At 46.9% G+C, this 21,756-nt stretch overlaps 1 long non-coding RNA gene across 1 annotated transcript in view; it reads right to left on the bottom strand.

The window, feature by feature from the left end:
* Positions 1-383: 383 nt before the first annotated feature.
* The window catches only part of LOC142488424 (uncharacterized), a 32,958-nt gene continuing 11,585 nt past the window's right edge, over positions 384-21,756 (bottom strand). The window contains exon 2 of the long non-coding RNA XR_012799413.1: positions 384-610. This is a non-coding gene — a long non-coding RNA (uncharacterized LOC142488424). The remainder of the gene's footprint in view (positions 611-21,756) is intronic.

Here is a 21,756-nt window from a genome sequence, read left to right as displayed (position 1 = left end):
AGAGGGGTAAAACACTGGGCATATTAAACCTAAAGGAGTGGAGTTATCTAAAAAGAGACAATCCCATCCTGCCTGTGTTTTACTTCTTACCCAAAATACACAAATGCCTGGAGACTCCCCCCGGGAGACCAATCATATCAGGCATAGGTTCCCTCACTCAAAATCTATCCGAATACGTCGACACATTTCTGCAAAAATATGCCACAAGCAGTAGATCATATCTTAAAGATACCTCACAGGTTTGAAACATTTTAAACAACATTCAATGGCAGGACAACTACATTTTACTTACCTGCGATGTCAAATCGCTCTATACCTGCATCAAACACACAGACGGGGAGGGAGCTATAGAGCGAGTATTAATAAAAGACCCCACCATCCCGGAGGAACAATGCAAATTTATTTTAGACAGTATAAGTTTAATTTGCGGCACAATTCTTTTTGGTTCAACGGCGACATCTTTCTCCAGTTGTGCGGCACCGCGATGGGGATAAGGTTTGCGCCTAGTTTTGCGAACATTTTTATGGCGGATTGGGAGGACAGTCACATCTGGTCCGAACACCCGCATGGCGCGAATCTTGTCTCCTGGCATCGCTATATTGACGATGTGCTGCTCATATGGAGAGGAACAGAAACAGAGTTAGAGCATTTTATCAGTTATATTAATAACAATCAAGTTAACCTAGAGTTCACTTCAGAACATAGTAAAATCTCTCTACACTTTTTAGACCTCACGATTTCCGTGGAAAACAATATATTGAAGACAAAAACCTTTTTTAAACCTACTGACGCGAACAACTATTTATTGAATACTAGTTGCCACCATTCGAAGTGGCTTAAGAACATCCCCTACGGACAATTACGCAGAATAAAAAGAAATTTCACAGACCCAGAAATCTACCAGGAACAAGCCTCACTTTTAAAAGAAAAATTCTTAGAAAGAGGTTATGAACCTACCATACTAGATGATGCACTAAAAAGAACGGAATTAATCCCAAGGGAAAACCTTTTAAAACCAAACATTAAATCTAATGACACAAGTTTCCCTTTATCTTTCATTACAGATTATAGCACTGACTCTGGCAAAATAACAGCAGTTTTAAGGAAACACTGGCACATAGTGCAAAAAGATCCCATTTTAAAAGACCACATTCCGCCTCTACCAAGGGTCATTTTTAGACGGGCACCAACGATAAAAGCTAAGCTAGCCCCGAGTGTTTTTAAGAGGGAAATAAAAAAACCCACACAACATTGGCTACCCCCCCCAGTGGGTTTTCATAGTTGTTTTAGTTGCAAAGCCTGCAAACAGGCAGTGAAAGACGACAAAACCAGTTTCATCTCAAACGTCACAAAGGAAAAATTTAACATTAAAATTCTAATTACATGTCGGACGGAATATGTGGTATACCTGCTGGCGTGTCCATGTGGGCTCCAATACGTGGGCCGGACATCCAGGTCCCTGAGGGTCCGCGTGTTGGAACACATGGGCAATATACGTAAGCAGGTTATGACCCATAGCGTCTCCAGGCATTTCAGTCTGTCACATGGAGGGAATCCAGAGGGGCTTTTATATAAAGGCATAGAGAAAGTTGAGGCGCATTGGAGGGGTGGAGACCAGCTCAATAAACTAGCACAACGTGAGACCTTCTGGATATATAGACTCCAGACCCTAGTACCAAAGGGTCTCAACATCGACATAGACCTAGGGGCATCTCATTGATCAGGTAGCATTCCACCCCATCCCCTCTCATTTTAGAAGTATATTATCCCCAGTTATTTTTAGATGCTCAGCCGGGATGTCCTTCCCTGCCCTTAGTCCTTTACGGTACCCTGCCCCCCCCCTGGCCTATCACCTCCCCCCCGGCCTTTCGCCTCCCCCTCGTTCCTTCCCGCCCCCGCCCCCCCCCTCCCCTTCCCTCTCACTCAATATGTATATGTAATCTTTCAGCACATGGAAATATCACCTAGATATATATAGATACTTTTTACTAGTTGTATACCCCATACCTAACTATAGGGTACTAATTATGTTTTTGATTCATCTTGCAGATTTGGATCATCTAATAAACTTTTTTACAGGTTAAGGATTTATTTTATATGTTTAAAAAGCATCTTTTATATACAACAAACTATCAATACATCGGAGGTATTTTAATACATCAAAATGTATATACACGACCATGCAGGATGTGTATTAGGACTTGGACACTAAACTTTGATCCTTTCTTAATTATATTACACCTTTTTGCTGAATTAAGGAATAACAATGATTTCCTTGGGATAAAATATATTCATGTTACTGTACTGTACAAATGAACGCTTTTAAGTAGAGATAGCTATACCCTAATTAGAATGTTGCTTTTAGCTAAAAAAGTATTTTAAAACGAGTCCCAGATGACATGGCAATCGATCTATGTAAGATCCAATTAGGCTAATCCACACACCACACATGCCTAATGCTTAATTAAGATAAGCTGATTCTAGATTGAGGGGGGCGTAGTAGTTAGGATGACCACAGCATATAAAAGTGGAGCGGCGTGTCATACCCTTCCTAACTACGTAGCCTGAGGAAGCCCATAGGGCGAAACGCGTTGCTCGAAATCCCCCAACCATTTTGATCCTTTGCGGCCACCGTCGGGAGCAGGACAAGGGAAGTACAGAGCTCCATCCGGACGCGGAGCGAGCTACTGCAGCACCACGAGCCCTGCTAAATATCCCACAAAGACTGGCCTTCCACCCCTTCACACACCGCAGCTCACTGGTTGAGCAAGCGGGGGGGTCTGTTGCATACCCCTGTTTTTATTGTTTATTTATTTGTTTATTTGTTTATCTGCTTTAATAAAAGTATAGCCTTGATACTTTGGGCTTATAATTTCATTCACCAATCTGGGAGCAAGGAATCCACAACAGGAGCGGCTACAAACTCTCCAGCATAGGACAACAGGAACAACTAAAGATACCTTTTCAAGTGTGCACTCACACTTGGCCGTGTGAGTAGTAATACTTTATTATTGTCTTCCATTATTCACTTGCCACTGAGTCAGGTTTTGCAACTTGGAGCAGTGGGACCACCTCTGGGAGCCCAAAGATACCATTCCTTAGAGTGCACCCACACATGTCCGTGGTGACATCACACACAAGAAATAGGAGAACCAGCACGGACGAGAGGTGGAGAACTACAGGACAGAGCAGGAGAAACCATACCAACAAAGAAAGAAAGCCCAGACGAGAGACAGAGATCAAATCCATAAAGAAAAGAAGAGAGGACGTAAAGATACCTTGATGCGCAAGCATTCGCACAAGGCCGTGTGAGTGTTTGAGACTTTTTATAGATTTACAACACCCACACCAGCAGTTCAGAGTCTTACACACCTGAATCAGACTACACCATACATTATCATTCCACCTGTGCTCCCCCATCCCCTCTTTCTGCCCCTGAAAGTGTATGGCAATGGCTGAGAGTGTCAGCTCTTGTGTCTAATATTGTACCTTACTGTGTTGCCCTGTAATTTTGTTCCCCTTATACTGTCCCTCTTAGGGTTTTAAGCTAGGAACTGTGGGGTTAACTGTGTAAGCCCAGTGGGCTAGTTAATGCATTCTCTGTGTATTCCCTTTGATTCATGGGCCCGTAGCTGCCTATGCAAGCTTATAAGTGTATTGCCTTGTATGGGTGGCCTCTTATGAGAAATAAGCTGCAGGGCAGAGACTTCTGGAACATGAGGGAAAAGGGGGATATTTTAACCTGTATTGCCTGCCAGCAAGGAATTAGAACCCCCACATTTTAGGTCCAGGTGGGGGAGTGCAAGCTCTGGGGACCAAGGGTTAGTTTTGCTGTTTTTTTTTAAACTACAATGCATTTTCTGTTTGTTCTGTGAGAAAAAACAGTTTGGTGACAAAAGGCAGACAGAGATTGATTAGAATATCAATGCAGACCAGCAGATCAGGTAATGGTATTTCCTGTGCAAAGCCATGCAGGTTGTAGCACATGGCGAGGGGGGGGAAGGGCTGTGGACTGGCTATCTTCTGGAAAACCTTTGTTTCCCCTAGACCCCAGCCTCCTCAGTGTATTAGATAGGCAACAAGCCCTATATAAGGAAGAGCAGTGACGCAGCTCTCTTTCTCTTTTCCTGTTGGAGATTTGAAGACAAGACTCTGCTGGCGGGCATCTCAAAAGTGCTTCTGAAGTGAAAGAGCTATTCACACAGGGAAGCATGGAGAGGCCCAGCCAGCAGGCAGGTTTCAGTCCAGACGTTCAGTCCAAGGGTCCTTTCAAGGTAAGCCTTTACTGAACCAGGCACCTTGCAACTAGGAAAGCCTAGTTGTTACCCCCAGACTCCAGTAAGTGTGTATATTCTCTGTATTTTGTATTTCTGTGTGTTTCTGAGGTCTTATCCAAATAAACCTCATATTATTTCATTGTGTTTTGCCTACTGAATGATACCTTAAATATAAATGTGTTAAGAGACCTGGTCTACCGTGACAGTCACTCCACCTGCGCACCTCTAATAGGAGATCACGCAGTTTTTATTTTATTTTAATAACATTGTATTGAAGCAGGGGGTCTCCGGAGCTGAACCGCATTAATTTCAGCTCCGGGGAAAGTGACTGATTCAATGAGCGTGACCTCCTCCCCCGCGCAGTCACCGGCAGGAAAGTGAGGGAGAGAGGCAGCAGCAGGGGATGGCATCCTGTGGACGAAGGAAATAGGCGTCAACCTGCGGACGGAGGAGAGAGGCAGCAGCTGTGGAGCAGCAACCTGTGGACGGGGTAGAGAGGCAGCAACCTTTGGACAGAGGAGAGAGGCGGCAGCTGGGGAGCAGCAACCTTTGGACGGAGGAGAGCCGCATGTAGGTGTTGAAAGAGCCACAGGTTGCCGACCGCTGGGATAAGACAAAGTCTGCTGGGACGTGATTCTGATAAACTGTCCCTAAGGGATTCCCTTTATTACAGATTTGGGGTGGCAGCTGTCAGCTCTTAAAATGTATTTCTGGAATTCTTCTTGCGAAAGATGTCATTTGTATAAGTTTTTGCTGATCAATGAATAAATATAAATGTAAGTAATGGATTTGATGAAAATCATAATTATGTGTAAAGTGCACGTTTAGGTCGTTATTATTCAGATGATTAATAAAAGATAAAAGTGATTGTGCTTCCCATTTCCAAACAAAAATTAGATCTATAAAACGCTTGTAAAATACGATCTGATCTCTGAAAGGATTTCTATCTACAAACACGGGGAACGACTCCCACCATCCAAGAAATAAGTTGGCATACGATGGTGCAAAACTGGTAACCATGGCCGTTCCATGTGTTTGGAGATAGAAAATCCCATCAAACAAAGAATAATTGTGGGTGAGTAAATAATATACAGAATCTAAAATAAAAGTTCACTGTGCCGGTGAGAGATTGGATCTTTCCAAGAAAAATTTGACAGCTGCCACCTCTTTTTGATGTTGAATCACTGTATATAGGGAAGTATTTTTTTTTCTATGAATCCTAGCAGAGGCAGGATTGGTCCCCACAGGCACATACTCTCTCCAGGACAGACACGGAGACAGATGATGGTACAACTGGTATTTATTCCTCCTCAATTTTCCTGGAGCAGACTCCAAGGGCTTGAGGCCCCAAGAGTCCCTCCACTGCTCTTTTACCCACTGACGGGGCACGGGGAATTACTCCCACTCAACTGAGGGAGGGACGACACAAACTCACAATTTGGTGGAGTGCCAACTTTTATACACAGGGGAGGGGCTTGTAACCCTGCCCCATAACAGGGCAGGTCCAGGTACTGACAGGCATCATACCATCTGCATGTGACCCAATCAGTACCCTCCCCAGGTATGACACTCCAATCTGGCGGTAGGCCTGCCCCTGGACATGGCAACATTGTAACCATCCTGGCTAAAACTGCAAGCTAGGCCCAGTGCAGGAGTTTAACCCCAACACTGTCTGTTCCTATCAGGACTTATAGTGTTGAGGCCAGCGGAAAGGCTATAGCCAGGGGCACTTGGCTACAAAAGCCTGGTTGTACCATCTATGGAAGCTGAACCTGAAACATTGCTGCTCCCTTCACCATATGCGGAGCCTCAAGTTCCCTGGACTAATCATAGGTGAGAAAATTTGGAGACACGCTCCATAACTGTGCTCTAAAAAGGGGCATCAACCATCTTATCAGAGATGTAAATAATTCCAAGTCATTATAATATGAAACAAATTCCAACTGTGACTGCAGGCAGGCATGTAATCCGTATGCGGTTACTAACCAGTGTGTCAGTCATATAATGCTCCTAGTATGGGGAAGAAAGGTATCATCAGTGATAAAGGATAAAGCAGTGGAATGACCAAGTATCCAATGTGAATGGACAAGTGGCCCCCCATTAATTCCTAATGTCCTGAGATATTCCCCTGGTGCTAGACTGAAAGAACTCCAATAGATCAACACATGAAAGTTGATTGTAGTTCAAAGTACTCACACTTGGTAGCCGCAGATCCTGTTGACGTCACAAGTGGGGCGGGCCATTATGGCGACGGATTCCCCTATTTATACTGGCATTATGGGAGAGGAACTATACTCTTTGACAAAGGACAGGCCAGCCCGAAACACGTCAGAGGTTCCTCTCACATGGTTTGTGTGAGCGCTTGTTGCATGTTCTGACAATAAAGAAAACTTTTTTTATCTACTTTTGGATCCAGCCACCGTCATTTTTTTCATTTCCAACAAGCTGTGCACTGTCACCTTCCCTTCTCTATCACAGGTGAGCTCCAGCTGGAGTGTGTCCCTATGAATGTCTCTTGAAGGGGCTGTGGTCTGGTCACAGGCCGCATACACCGAGTGGCGTCCTTCACCGGGGTACTATCACTAAGCAACTACTGGGAAAGTGTCTCTATCTAGGGGCCTTCCCTGCAGCAACCACAAGCTGGCGGGACTGGGGCCTGTCTGGGGCAATCTGGCCTAGTCCAGGGAAGAAAAGTGTGTTTGCTCCGTGGTCACAGCATCTCCAACAGCCAACGCATGGATGAATAAAAAAACTTTATTAGCAACTAGTAATGAACATCAGCAAGAGCCACTCTGACGCGTTTTGTCCAGGCTTGGACTTTATCAAAGAGTGATTCCCCCTGCACATTGACAAACCTTATTTGCACTGCACTGTTCCCTGGACACTACCTGCTCCATTGAGGTCCCTCCTCCGACTGAGAGCGAGGTGCCTAGCGTGCCAAATGTATCAATCCCCCTGCAGGAGATCCTGGGAGCCCTATTGTTTGTCGCACGTCATACAGTATGTCTCTATCTCCCAGAGCATGTTGGGAGATGTAGTTCCCCTGCGGAGCCCTTTCTAAGATGGCTACCACAACTCACTGCCCATGCGTTGTGGACGTCTTGTGCATGTGCGAGTTTCAAAGATGGCGACGCCCTGTATAGGAGTCTGCCGAGGAGCTCCGGTGTGCCAGAGCAGGTCCCCAACTAGCCGCAGCTTCCCCGCCCGAACCGGAGGTAAGCGGGGAGTCAGGCTACATTGTCCCCCTGGTGGAGACTCCAACGTCTCCGCTTGGGAACATTGTAACACAAAGTTATATAATAAAAATGCAGGTATATTATACAACTTAACACAACCATAAAACTATAAACAATGTTATACAGCTCTGTAAAAATATTTATGACCGAAGCCCGCTTGCTCCTAGCCAGCTGCTGAGACTCATAATGGGGTTCCCCTAGCGAATCATATGACACTCTAGTGGGAGGGCGTTTCACTCACTGGCTCCTGTGAGTCTCTTGTTCAGCATTGTGGCAAGAGTGGCGTTAATCAGGGCATTAATAAAGGTATTATACCCGGCTGATTAACCCCACCTCGTATTGGGAGTGAAGGGGTTAAAAGTATATGCATGACACTAATTTATTTGCCCCTGTCCCAGCCTTTTTATCACCATTTTGCAGGCTGCTCGCTGCCTGCAGTAATAGAAATAAATGCAAAGTGTGCTATAATCTTTTTAGGCACAAGATGGCGTTGAGAGCGCCGAAGCCAGCGCTGATTGAATAAGCGTGGTTGGCGCTGGGAGGTCTGTTTGACGTATGGGTATCCATTTCCAAGCATTCGACTCTGTAACTGCAAGTCAATTGAATAAGTGGCATGCGGTTAAGGTTAAAGTGGTTTACCGATAAAATGTATCCGTACCTTGTTAGCTCCCGTAACTTGAAAGGCAGAAAGTCTATTGACGTGGGAAGTTGGTCAATTTACGCCAGAAGTAGGCGAACTTGGCTTCCCACCAGCAAGCCTTTCAATTAAGCAGGCTAACTCAGGAACGCAGGCAGCTAGCACTTTGGTGTAAAAGTCTAAATAAATAAACCACTCAGACACATATAAAAATTACAGTTGTGGTATACCCAGAACATATTGTTTTAATAAAGTGTATAATAGTGTAAGTTTAAAATGTACAGGCAGGAACAGTTTTTTCTGTGAGCCTGGGAAAAATCCTTTGGCATGTAAATGTGCCAGGGGTAAATGAGCTGAGGGTATTTTCCTTCCTACACTTCAAAGACACCCTGTTCAGTGGGAGACTGTAATTCTAGTGGAGTGCCGGGAATGAAAAGACTCAGAGGTCCAAATGGGGAAAGTGGCCGGGATGTTGCTGAGTGCCAGATACCGGTACTCAGCATGAGCCTTTCACACCATGGAGCAAAACCCCAGACCAAGGGTCGCCAGTAAAAGGGTGTACCCCAGGTATGCTAAGTCGCATGGGTGTCAAGCTCACACAAGCGCGGTGCAAACAGGAAAGCCTTTTTGCCCGGTTTTGCAAATTATGGGCAAATCGGAGATTGGTGGGTTAAGAGTTCCCACGGAGGGGATTGGGCAGGCATGTTATAGATAGGTCTGTGAACCCTATATGACTGCCCGCCGAGCTATCCCCGGTGTGATTCATGACGTAACCAAGCTTTGCACAAGATTCTGTTCGTGTACAGTGGTAGCGTTTCCAGAACGCAAGGGGTTAATAACATCACAACCCAGGATTTACCCCAAACTCCGGAATTCGTTAGCCCTGGTGACTCCCGAACAAATTCTTACGAACTTTCAAGAAATTCCTTTATTTGGCGGAGTTATTAGATTGGCAAATTTTGATCTAGCCAAACGGACTTTAAAGAGACTGCATTTCTTGCGCTTTCTTGCAAAGGACATTTTAATTTCTTTTCCCCATCCCAATAAGTGTTGTATTAAGTGTATTCTGAAGCTGTTGTGTGTTTGTCTTTGTCATATTCTCTAGCCTGCTGTACCCATGCTTGGCCACCGGGACTGCTGCCACTCTAAATGTATTGTTATAGCATGCAGTACCTAAACTTGTCCACCGGGATTGCTGCTGCTAAACTAGGAACATTCCAGAAGCTGATACCTGACACCTCTGCACCTGTGCTCCACCTCTCAGCCTGCCTATATAAACCTCCCTTTCCTGTTCCTCTTTGCCTGTTTATACTGGTTCCTTAGCTTCTGCAAGGTTCCTGTGTTTACTGCTGTGTTAGCTATTGCTATCATCCTGTTCCAGTTTCCTCGTTGCCGACCTCTGCTTGTTTCCTGACTTCGCTACCTGCCGCCTGCCTCGGACCCCTGCTTGTTTCCTGACTTCGCTACCTGCCGTCTGCCTCTGATCTCTGCTTGTGACCCCTACTTCGCTCCCTGCTGTTCCTGCCACTGGGATCCACTTCAGCCGAAGTCCAATCCTTGACAGAATAAACAGGCCCTACCATGGATTCCGCTGGAACAGACCCGACTCAGGCTCAGACACTCCATGACTTACAACATATCATGGTTGGTTACCAGGAACAACAAAGACACGTGTTTAATCGTCTTGGCCGCTTGGAAGAAAAATCCGCCACTGCGGAAGCTGAGAATCGTGAACTATGTGCAGCCTTAATCACATTGTCTGGCCAAAACACTGTGTGTGTGCAAACCGCACCCCGTATATCCCTTCCAGAAAAATTAGGGGGGAAAAAACAATCTTTCCGGAATTTCCTTAATCAATGCAGACTTGTGTTCAAGCTTCAGCCCATCATTTATCATACCGAAGAAGCCCAGGTGGGACTGATCATAACCCTGCTCAAGGATGAGGCCCTTGCATGGGTCTCCCCTATGTTAGAACAAGATAGCCCACTACTAAGGGACCTGGAGGAGTTCATCGAAGCCATGAGTCTTATTTATTTTTTTTCCACAAAAAGGTTTTTATTGTTGGACAACAGTACATTGCATACAGTGTCTACCAACCCAATGTCATTTTTTAATGTACCAGCATCCAACTTTTCTCGTTTCCACCTTCCTCCGGTCTTACAAAGACAAACTGGGTAGACCAACTCACATACCTAACACGTCACACAGACATACAAAAGGAAAGGTGGGGGGGGGGGGGAGCTCAGTGTCTTCTGCCTGTTCACCGTCTCACCTCTTTCTGTCCTACTTAGGAGCAGCTCTCAGCTGCGGGAGTTCCATGGATGTCTTCCCTACCTGTACCCCTATTATGCGCCGTCTGTACTGGCACATCGTAGGAGAATGCATTTAGGTGTATTATGGCATGATGGTGGTGGCACTCACCCCTGGAATATCGGAGTGGTCTAGCCACTTGGTCCAGATTTTCAGGAAATTTGTGCCGGTGTCGTTGACCAGACTTGTCAACTGCTCCATCCGGCAAATATACCAAATTCTGTTTCGAATTTTCGGAATGGTGGGTAAGTCTGGGAGCTTCCACAAGGCTGCGAATTCGCACCGCATGGCTGTTGCAAAATGTGCAATCAATTTTTGAGCCGGTCTGCCTATTCCCCGAGTGCGCCTGCCCAGCAGGAACAGCCAAGGGTCCAGGGGGACCGACTGTCCGAGAATACTCGTTAGCCAATCTTGGATTTCCTCCCACAAAGGAGCCACTTTGGGGCAACCCCACAGCATGTGAAGCAAGTCTGCCTGCTCCCCACATTGTTTTGGGCACAATGGAGGGTAACCTTTGACAAACTTTGCTAATCGTGTAGGGGTGAGGTACCACCTCATTAGGACTTTATATGCATTCTCCTTCAAGGTGGTGCATATGGAGCTTTTCGCTGCTGCCAGTACTATAGTGGACCAGTCCTTGTCTTCTAATGTCTCCCCTAAGTCCGTTTCCCATCTGGTTCTGTATGCCAATTTAATGTCTACGTCTCGTCCAGGACAGACCACCTCTCCGTATATCCGAGAAGTGAGTCCCGTGGTGTCCGTGCCTCTGGAACACAGCTGCTCGAAATTTGTGCGTTTAGGGCGTTTGGGGATTTTAGCGTAAAATGCTCGCACCTGGAGATATCTAAAAAAATTCGGAGTGGGGCATCTCTGTTTCTGCTCGGATTTGTTCGAATGATTTAATATTTTGGTGTCTCTCCAGGTGTAATAATCTGGTGATACCTTTTGCTTTCCAGACTGCAAGGTTCTTGCGTAACAGACCCGGAGCGAAATCGGGGTTCCCCATAATCGGGGTCATAAGTGTGTGCTGAGTTGTCAGTGCACACTTGTGTTTGGTGTTCTCCCAGGTCGCCAACGAGCTATTCACTGCGGCCAGCGGCTCACTCACTGTCAGATATGTCTTTTTGGGTAGCCAAATTAGGTCTTGTATCTCTACAGGGTCACAGCATGCTTTTTCCAGCTCCACCCATCTGCGTAGGCTTGGGTGCATGTGCCACTGAATAATTTGGGTTAATTGCGCCGCTTTGAAATATGATATCAAGCAAGGTACCCCTAATCCTCCTCTAACTGTTGGCCTCGTGAGAATGCTACTTTTTATTCGTGGTTTTTTATTACCCCAGACAAATTTCACCATAGAGGACTGTAAGCGGAGGATGTCATCCCTGATCACTTGTATCGGGAGGGTCTGAAACAGATACAAGATTCGGGCTAGGAGATTCATCTTAAGGCATTGGATCCTGCCGATCCACGAGATTGTGTGGCCTGACCAGATCCGAAGATCCTCCTTTAAAGTCCTAATTAGTCTGGGGTAATTGGCTTTGTATAGGGCTGAATATTCTTTGGTGATATAGATACCTAAATATTTAATGGAGGATGCTTGCCATTTGAAATTAAAATTCAGTTCTATTAATTTTTCGGTGACCTTTGGCAGGTTGATGTTTAATGCTTCTGATTTTGTCTGATTGATTTTGAACCCCGATATCTTATTAAATTCGTCTAGTAAGCTGAAGACATTTGGCAGGGAGGTAAGGGGTTTGGACAACATTAGTATAATGTCATCTGCATATAGGGCCACTTTGTGTGACTGATCTTTTATCTGTATACCTGTTATATCTGGAGAGTTGCGGATATGTGCCGCTAGGGGTTCTATACATAATGCAAAAATAAGTGGGGACACGGGGCATCCCTGCCTGGTGCCGCTCTTTATTGGAAAGTCTGCCGAGGGGAAGCCCTGGTGTCTGACCTTCGCCCTTGGTTCCCTATAGAGAGCCAGAATAGTGCCCAACATTCTCCCCCCTATGCCGAACACTCGCAGCGTCTCTGTAAGGTAGGGCCAATCAATGCGGTCGAAGGCCTTTTCAGCGTCTAAACTCAATGCCATAGACGGGATGTGTTTTTTCTGTGCCAAATCAATTAAATCTATTATCCGTCTGGTATTGTCCATAGCTTGCCTGCCGCATATAAATCCTACTTGATCGGGGTGGACCAGCTTCGGCATGACCGAATTCAGACGGTTGGCTAATAGTTTGGAGAAGATTTTCGTGTCTGAATTGATAAGAGATATTGGCGTATAACTTTTACAGTCTGCTGGGTCCTTTCCTGGTTTAGGGATCACTGTTATAGACGCCTGGAGCATTTGGCTAGGAATAGGGGCACCATCTAAAAATGAATTGAATAATCGGGCCAGGTGAGGTACTAAGGTTTTTCTGAATTTTTTATAGTACAAGTTGGAGAAGCCATCCGGGCCCGGGGCTTTGGCTGGCTTTAGTGCTTTTATTACCTCGGAAATCTCCTCACCTGAGAAGTCTGCCTGTAATGCCTCCCTTTCCAATCTGCCCAGTCTGGGTAGTTTTGCCTCAGTTAGAAACGTCCTCAGCTGCCTATGAGTGTTCTCACAATGGGAGACCTTCGCCCCGTCATACAGGGTCTCATAGTACTGTTTGAATTCCTCTACAATTAGTTTAGGATCAGAAGTAAGGTCACCGTTCTTGGTACGAATGGACTGAATATGGAAGTTACGGTTACAATTTTTGAGTTTATTGGCAAGTGGGGTATCTGGCTTGTTCGCTTTCTCATAGAATTGTCGCCTAGACCAGGTCAGCTCCTTTTCAGCTCGGGAGGACATCAACAGATGCAATTTAGTTTTAGTGTCACGCCAGGCCTGTAAGGTCTGCGCTTGTTTGGTAGTTTTGTGTAGGGCGGAGAGGGCTGATAGTTCGGATTGGAGGATCAGAATTTTCTTTTCCCTTGCTTTTTTCCGCCTACTAGCTATCCCCATGAGTTCTCCGCGGAGAGTTGCCTTATGGGCCTCCCATAGGATGGATTGGGATGTCACGCTACCGACATTCTCCTCAAAATAGACCCTGATTTTATCCCTTATTTCTGTTTCAATTTCAGGGATTTTTAGCAAGCATTCATTAAGCTTCCATGTCGCTGCTGGTCTGTCTAGTCTGAAGTCTGTGCACCGCAGCTCAATTGGCGCATGATCTGACCATGAAATATCATGGATGCCCGTATGGGAGATCTGTGAAACCATTCTGTTAGACACAAAGAGGTAGTCTATCCTGCTGTATCTGTCATGGGGGTGCGAGTAGAACGTGTACTCTTTTGCTCCTGGGTGTTGTTCCCGCCATATATCTACCAGCCTATTTGTCTTAAGGCCTTGGTTCCAGATTGCTCTACTTTGTGTGTGCTTCGGTGCTTTGGGTGTGCACCTGTCGGCCTTGGGATCTAATGTCAGGTTGAAATCGCCCCCTAAAACTATACCGCCTTGTGCCACTCTATGTAGGATGGTGAAGAATTTCGTGAAGAAAGTATCGGCTCCCTCGCTGGGGGCGTATACGTTAGCAATTGTGAGGGGCTGTCCTCCCATCTCGCCTACTACTATCAGGAAGCGACCATTCTTATCCTTTTTTGTTAGCGTGATATTGAATGCCAGGTGATTATGTAATAGGGTTGCTACTCCTCTTTTTTTTACGTTTGCTGTTGCGGAGAGCCACGTTCTATATCTGCTATCTAGGAACTTGGGGGAACTGGTCTTTGAGAAGTGGGTCTCTTGGAGTAGTATTATGTCGGGGTCTTGCCTCCGGTAGTCTGTGAATGCCAGTTTTCTTTTCAGGGGGCTATTAAAACCTTTTGTGTTGTGTGATAAGATTGTAAAATCCTTACCCATTGGTGTTTTCAATAGGAATTGCTGCTTTACCTCTTTCTAATGGGGGCATGAACTTCCTCAGAGTATGATCTTGTGAACTGCTTTGTATACTGCTCATCTGCGTAGGGGAGAAACACTGGGGTAAACACAATGGGAACATTGGGGAGACAACAAATAAACTTTGATAACTTTCGGTGACCTCAGAGGACCGAGATCCCCTGGGCACCTGAACTGCCCCACGTGGGGTTCCGGTTCGGGCGGGCCCACCTCCGATCACGCGAGGTTGAGCCTTACCCGTGTTCCCCGGCCCACCGGGGTCTTGCATGAATCTCCTGGGGTCTATCCCCCAGGTATCCATGAGGAGACTCATGGCGACTGCAAGAAGGAGGCCACCCCCCCCCCCCCATCAGATTTTAACCAAACTTATGGCAACTCGTTATAATCAATGTGAACGTCCGGCGTCTTCAGGACTGCAAGCTGAGCTGGTGTATATGTATACCCTATCTATGTGGGGGCTTTACCCATTGCTTAGCTATTATGTGGCGTGTGATATCTCTGTGCCCTGTGACCACTATCTATCCCACGGTGTATTACGGCCTTTTTTACGTGCTAGCTCTCTCCGAGCCCCTTCCTTACTGGCCCCTCATTTTGGAGCATAAGACTAGGTGGCCCTGCTCCCCTTTAATTAGTGGTGTTACTGCTGTCCGCTGTGTGGTGTTACTCCTCTCTGCCTTGCCGCACTGGGGTATTCCTCCTTCCCCTTACTTCCCTCGACATATCCTATCCCCTTGTCTAAGTTATGAGAGGGTAATGGCCTTGTCCATCGGGGGGGCGTCTGCATGCGGGGCCGGGGTGTCTTCCGGCGGGGAGTCTGCGGCCGGTGGGTCTGCGGGCAGGGCGACACTGCTCAGTTGTCCGTGGGGCTGTGCCTTGTTGTTTATGTGCTGCCGCGGGCATCCGGTTTCTCTGGTCTCAGGGCTGTTCCGGCGCCGTCTCGTGACGTAGATCCTCTTTTCCCACTGAGGCGCCTCTACCAAGATGGCCGCACGGCCATATCCGGTGACATCCTTCCGGTCTTGGCTCATTCACCGCCGGACGTCGACGGAAGTGGACGTCTTCCCGCGCTGGGCTCCTCTTCTTCCAGCCGTGCAGGTTGTTTGTGTCTCGCCACGAGGCGCGATGCCTCCATCTTTCCTAGGTGCGTGTCACGCGTCTCTTCCGGGTTGCGGGGCAGCCATTATCGCCGGAATTTTTGGTAAGTCTTTTCTTTTGCAGGCTTAGATCTGAACCCGTGGAATAGGATCTGTGTATCCCGCCTTAGATAGGTGTAGTTGTGGCATTACTTATGCCTACTCCGCTACTCAGCGCTTCAAGCTGTTAGCAGTCCTGAGAGTCCCAACTGTAGGCCATAACTTGTAGGCAACCAAAACTGGTAACAAAACATTTTATTGGAGCTGAGCATTCTTTGTTCTTTATTTGCTATTTCACTCCTTCTCCTGTTCACTGGCGGCTCGGGTCTTCCGGGATGTGCCGGCCTGCTGCCACTCATTGTCCGGCTCTCTCTCTGCCCGGGGGCTCCTGGGTTCTCCGGTCGTAATTCCCAGCCTGCGCAGGAATTCCTCCCCCTCCTCCAGGTTTTTCATTGAGGTGGCCTTTCCGTTCCTGATGACTAGTAAGCCGAACGGAAAGGTCCACCTGTATCGGATGGCTTTGTCCCTGAGGAGGCGGGTTATGGGCTGTAGCTTCAGGCGTCTGGCCAGGGTCAGGGGGGACAGATCCTGATAAAGTTGTAGTGAGATGCCCTCGAATTTACAGGCTTCCTCTCCCCGGGCTTTCGTAAAAACTGCCTGCCGGGTGCGGTAGTAGTGTAACCTGGCGATCACATCCCTGGGTTGCGCATTCGCCAGCGGTTTGCTCCGTAGGGCCCTGTGGCATCGATCTAACATTAGTTCAGCCGCTGGAGTGTCAGGGAGCAAACTCGTCATCCATCTTGTGAGGAAATCTTCAATCTCTGTTATTTCCTCTGGTATGCCTCGGATGCGAATGTTGCTCCGCCGGTCCCGATTCTCAGCATCCTCCTGTCTCTCGGCCAGCTCTGTGATCTGGTTTTGTAGGTATGCAGCACGTTTGTCTGATTTTTTAATTGTGGAGGATACCGCCACCATTTTGTCCTCCAGGGCCCTAGTTCTTGTTCCCAGGCCCTGTACCTCCTGTCGGAGTTCTTGGATTTCGGCTCTAAACAACGACTTCATGTCGTTGTACAGCCGGTCGAAATCACACCGCTGCACTGGCCGTTGCTCTGGTGTCTCCTCCCGGTCCTCCTCTCGTTCCGATCCCGATCCTGGTGCCGAGCCGGGCGCCATTTCTGCCCTCCCATCTCTGGATGAGGATCTACTCAAATACCTCCGCAGATCCCCTGTGTTCTTTTTTTTTTGTTGATGGTGGGGCCATCGCGGTGTATTCTGGCGTCGGTACACTTGCTTTTTCTGTAGATTTAGTAGTTTTGGTTAGCGTTATTTGAAAAAATGCTTTGGCGGGGGTGGGAGCTATACGATTAGGCAAACGTTCCCCTCACCATTGCGCATGCGCCTCCTCCATGAGTCTTATTTTTGATGACCCAAATCGTAGTGCAACCGCTGAGGCAACTCTGAACAATCTTCGTCAAGGAAGACGCTCGGCAGCTGAATACGCCGCTGAATTCCGCAGATGGGTTAACGATACTGAATGGAATGAGGCCGCGCAGAAATATCATTTTCGGCAGGGTCTCTCGGAGCAAGTTAAAGACGAACTAGCCCGGGTGGAGCCCCCAGAGAGATTTCAGGACTTTGTCCGTTTATGCATCCAAATTGATCGCAGGCTTACGGAAAGACGATTGGAGAGACAGGGGTTCATGCCAAGCAACCCTGGGTTTAGAGATGTCAGTACCCCAAGACGTTCCAGGGAGACTGAGGAGGAGCCGATGCAAGTAAATACACTGCGGGGACCCATCTCAACCGGGGAAAGGAATAGACGCCGAACAGAAGATCTCTGTTTATATTGCGGAAATGATGGGCACTATCTCGCTGATTGCCCAAACAACTCCAGGCGGTCTTCTTTCCAGAGCCCTAGGAGAAATCAGCTGCACGCTATTTCAAAGACTGTTTTCTCTGCTTCTCAAGGGAAAGATAACCCACATTCGCTACACCCTCACCTCCTGGTTCCTATTATAATCGAGGAAGGAACACATCGTTTTTCAACCACAGTAATGGTTGACTCAGGGGCGGCAGGGAATTTTATGGACATAGAATTCGCCAAGAACAATTCGGTATCATTTGTAGCCAAAGAATCGCCAGAAAGGATGGAAGTCGTTGACGGTTCTCCCTTGAGCTCTGGACCTGTTACCCATGAAACCAGTAACTTAACACTAATCATGGAGCCCAATCACCAGGAGAAGATTTCTTTTGGTCTCATTCCATCACCTTTGTTTCCAGTGATTCTGGGAATTCCATGGCTCATGATCCATAACCCACTAATTGACTGGAAGACAAAGACCCTCACGTTTCCATCAGAGCACTGTCAGCTAGCCTGTCTACCTAAAACTCCTATACCAGAGTGTGTAGGAATACATAAGATTTCCTCGTCTCAAGAAAATCTTCTGCCGGCTCCTTACTCTGAGTTTTTAGATGTGTGTGACAAGAAGAACGCAGATACGCTTCCCCCACATCGCTCTTATGACTGTCCCATTGAATTATTACCGGGTGCTGCCATTCCGTTTGGAAGAATCTATTCCCTCTCAGAACCGGAATTGAAGGTCCTCAATGACTACCTACAGGAGAACCTATCAAAGGGTTTTATCCGACCCTCTACTTCTCCAGCAGGCGCTGCGCTCTTCTTCGTGGGAAAGAAAGACGGTTTTCTACGCCCCTGCATTGACTATCGGGAACTAAATAAGATTACGGTGAAGAACAGGTACCCATTACCTCTGATACCTGAACTATTGGAAAGAATTTGGTCAGCCAAAATCTTTACCAAATTAGATCTCAGAGGAGCGTATAATTTGGTCCGCATTCGACCCGGTGACGAATGGAAAACAGCCTTCCGAACCCGTTATGGGCACTACGAATATCTGGTGATGCCTTTTGCACTCTGTAATGCCCCTGCTACCTTCCAGCATTTAATTAATGATGTCCTCCGAGAGTTATTGGACCAATTTGTAGTGGCATACCTGGATGACATCCTTGTCTTCTCAGATAACATCATGGATCATCAGAGACATGTCCGAATTGTCCTTGAGCGTCTCCGTAAGTACAAATTGTACATCAAGTTAGAAAAATGCGAATTTGAAAAGACCAACATGCAATTTCTCGGTTACATCATCTCTCCCGAGGGTTTGAGTATGGACCAAGCCAAGATTCAAGCCGTGGTGGAATGGCCAATCCCTCGAAATGAAAAGGACATTCAGAGATTTGTGGGTTTTGCCAATTTCTATAGACGTTTTATTAAGAATTTCTCTGGCATTATTGCTCCAATCACCCAACTCACACGGATAGAATTCCCCTTCAAATGGTCTCCTAAAGCGGATGCGGCATCCGAACAATTGAAGTCACTCTTCACATCTGCCCCTATCCTCATCCATCCAAATCCAGAATTACCATTCATCTTGGAAGTGGATGCATCAGACTCCGCTGTTGGTGCCATTCTGTCACAAAGAATTGGACCCAAGATGCTCCTTCAACCATGTGCTTTTTATTCATACCAAATGTCAACAGCTGAACGAAATTATGACATCGGAAACAAAGAACTCTTGGCTATAAAAGCTGCATTCTCTGAGTGGAGACATCTACTGGAGGGGGCCAATCATCCAATTACGGTCTTTACGGATCATAGGAACTTAGAATTCATTCGATCCGCAAAGAGACTGTCTGCGCGACAAGCCAGATGGGCTCTCTTCTTTGCAAGATTTCAGTTCCACATCTCATACCGCCCTGGCTCCAAGAATGGGAAAGCCGACGCCTTGTCATGGTCCTTTCCGAATCCTAGTTCAGACAAAGAGCAAGAAGAAACTATTCTTCCAAAAAGAAATTTTTGGGGTGTCACATTCTCTGCCGATCTCCTCACACGAATAAAGGGAGCCTACTCAAATGACACTTTTCTTAAAAACCCTCCTCCGGAAGCAGAACTATTTCTATGTGATGGTCTCTGGAACTGTAATGATCGTCTGTTCGTCCCTAAGGAGGTAAGATTAGAGGTGCTCCAATTAATGCACGACTCCCGACCCGCTGGTCACCCAGGTGTCCTCAAGACACAGGAACTGTTGTCTCGCTCTTTTTGGTGGCCTAAATTAGCACAAGATGTTAAAGACTATGTCCTCTCCTGTGAGACTTGTGCTAGGACCAAGACCCCTCGAGCATCACCTGTGGGTTTACTGCAGCCTCTTCCGGTTCCAACTCGTCCTTGGGGGTCCATATCAATGGATTTTATTGTTGACCTGCCACGATCTAATGGACATAATATCATCCTGGTAGTGGTGGATCGATTTACAAAGATGGCTCACTTCATTGCAGCACAGAATCTTCCTTCTGCAGACCAGACAGCCAAGTTGATTGTGAAAGAGGTGTTTCGGCATCACGGGGCTCCTGATGAGATCATATCCGATAGAGCGGTACAATTCACTCCAAAATTTTGGAGGACCTTCTGTTCCTCTCTAGGAATTCGTTTAAATTTATCGTCTGGCTATCATCCACAATCCAATGGCCAGACAGAAAGGACCAATCAGACTTTGGAACAATACTTACGATGTTTTGTTTGTCATCTCCAGGATGACTGGATTGATTTCCTACCATTAGCTGAGTTTTCATACAAAAACTCACATCATTCATCGACTCAGAAGAGCCCCTTTTTCTCAAATTATGGATTTCATCCAACCTTTATTCCTCGTTTTCCATCTTCGGGCCCCATTCCGGCAGTTACAGAGAAACTGGAGACTCTGCGAGACATCCAGGAAACCCTCAAAGAGACACTTCGTGAGACTCAAGTAAAGTACAAAAGAGCAGCAGACCAACACCGCAGACCCTCCCCAGAATTTCAAGTCGGGGATAAAGTCTGGCTTTCTACAAAAAATCTACGTCTAAAGGTTCCAACCATTAAATTGGGCCAAAAATACATCGGGTCATTTCGCATCTCAGCACTAATAAATCCAGTGTCCTTCAGATTAGAGCTTCCTGAGACCATCAAAATACACCCTGTGTTTCACTCTTCTCTGCTGAAACCTTCCCGTGAGAACCCGTTTCCTGGACGGAGACTTCCTCCCCCTGAACCCGTCCTCGTGGATAACGAAGAGGAATTCATTGTGGAAAGAATTTTGGATTCCAGGTTACACCGAGGGAAACTACAGTACCTGGTTCACTGGGGGGGCTATGGCCCAGAGGAGGGGTCTTGGGAACCCAAAGATTTTGTACATGCTCCGCGACTAGTCAAAGCTTTCCACCGACGATATCCAGACAGCCTAGCAAGGATCGTCCGGAGAACGCTCTTGGGAGGGGGGAGTAATGTCATATTCTCTAGCCTGCTGTACCCATGCTTGGCCACCGGGACTGCTGCCACTCTAAATGTATTGTTATAGCATGCAGTACCTAAACTTGTCCACTGGGATTGCTGCTGCTAAACTAGGAACATTCCAGAACCTGATACCTGACACCTCTGCACCTGTGCTCCACCTCTCAGCCTGCCTATATAAACCTCCCTTTCCTGTTCCTCTTTGCCTGTTTATACTGGTTCCTTAGCTTCTGCAAGGTTTCTGTGTTTACTGCTGTGTTAGCTATTGCTATCATCCTGTTCCAGTTTCCTCGTTGCCGATCTCTGCTTGTTTCCTGACTTCGCTACCTGCCGCCTGCCTCTGATCTCTGCTTGTGACCCCTACTTCGCTCCCTGCTGTTCCTGCCACTGGGATTCACTTCAGCCGAAGTCCAATCCTTGACAGTCTTTCAAGGAAATAAATGACAATTTATTTTGCCTCTTTGTCGTGTTCAATCGAGAATCCCAAAAATATAAAATGTGTTGATAAGTTTTGGTCCACCGTGACAAGCATTCTCTGCGGTGGAGAGGCTATCATCGGCTTGAGGCCCTGGCTCTCTCATTAGGGGTGAACCTGGGTTAACAGTGTTTCTACTTGGCATGAAATTCGGACTTTGGGGGTCGAGTGGCCGGCTTGTTGAAGCCACTGGGGAGGGTACCTGAGGCACAGGCCCATTACACTTTTATTCTGCTGGTGGTGCCCACCAGTCTCCATTGTAATTAGTGGAGGTTCCTTCCAAAGGATCTTGGGGGGATTCTACTAGTGAATCTGGAGTCTCTATGGACTCTTCTGGATCACTGGCTGTTACTATAGTCTCTGGTTCAGGATTGATTTCTCCCACTTGTGGAATGGATAGCAAGTGATTTTTGTGC

The sequence above is a fragment of the Ascaphus truei genome, chromosome 2 (assembly GCF_040206685.1).
Source record: "Ascaphus truei isolate aAscTru1 chromosome 2, aAscTru1.hap1, whole genome shotgun sequence".
NCBI lineage: Eukaryota > Metazoa > Chordata > Amphibia > Anura > Ascaphidae > Ascaphus > Ascaphus truei.
Note: the sequence above shows the minus strand (reverse complement) of the source record. Positions and strands in the feature narration are given on the sequence as shown.